This window comes from Stegastes partitus, unplaced genomic scaffold (genome assembly GCF_000690725.1).
Source record: "Stegastes partitus isolate 25-593 unplaced genomic scaffold, Stegastes_partitus-1.0.2 Scaffold1822, whole genome shotgun sequence".
Lineage (NCBI taxonomy): Eukaryota > Metazoa > Chordata > Actinopteri > Pomacentridae > Stegastes > Stegastes partitus.
In genome coordinates this window covers 72,822-73,865 of record NW_007579553.1, presented here as the reverse complement: position 1 = coordinate 73,865, position 1,044 = coordinate 72,822, and positions in this window count along the sequence as shown.

The following is a 1,044-nucleotide window of genomic DNA, read 5'->3' as shown; positions in this document are numbered from 1 at the left end:
TTTTTTCTTCTCTTTTCTCAGCTAATTCAAACGGATGAGCTCATTTGCAGTTCAGGCAGCTTCACTGACTCGGTCTCTCCTATATTATCTAAACCAGAGCTGCTGTCAGGACCCCTGTGATAATGACATTTCAGATCTGGCTTCCTGCTGGTCCCACAGAGATCAAACACCTTCAGCCGGACCTTTAGGGAGCTGCCTCGTTAGCGATCGTATGAAGCTGTGGCAAAGTGAAAAAGATGGCGAGTTATCACAGACTGCAGTGGAGGATCCTAATAAAGCAGATTAAATAAATTAAACCCAAAGCCTGTTTCCAAATCAGACAGGTGAGCGTGTAGATCCCCAGATGAAGCCTTTAATGCAGCGTTTTACAGCCGCTGTAAACCACTACGTTAAATCCTACACAGCACATTGATAATACAGGCATTCACTTGGTATCTGCAAACAGGATTTGCTTCCTTCACCAGAAGAAAAAGCCATTTGCTGCCTTAAATGCTTCTTCAATGCACAAAACAGCTTCTAAAGTTTCATGTGGGAGTAAATGTAAATCTTCGTTTGGTTTCATCTGGTCAGGGTTTGTTGATCGTGTCCAAGCTGAGGGGATGAAATCATTTCCCAAATACTTTACATCATGTCTTTTATGGCCACATGTGCCACTGCTAAGTGATCCAATGCATTTCCTATTTTCCAGCAGCGCTTCGTTCGCTTGGACAGCAGCTAACGTAGACAAAGTTTAATTTAAACATCAGGTGAATAAATTCTGTTAAATTCAGTTTTATTTATCGAGCACCAATTCACAGCATGAGTCTTAAATCATGGTTTGGGAAACAAAAAAATAATAATAATGCAATGAGTTATGTCAACTTCTAATGAAATATATGATGTTAAGTTAGTTTGCCACTAACTTGGTGATTGGTAGCATAAACATCACACAAAAATCTCACAAAAGTTATTTGTTCCAATGAGTAATTTCACATTTTTTAAAAGATATTTCAAAGTATTACTTATTTAAATCAGCCTAATGAGGACTCAAACGTTTGACCTCAA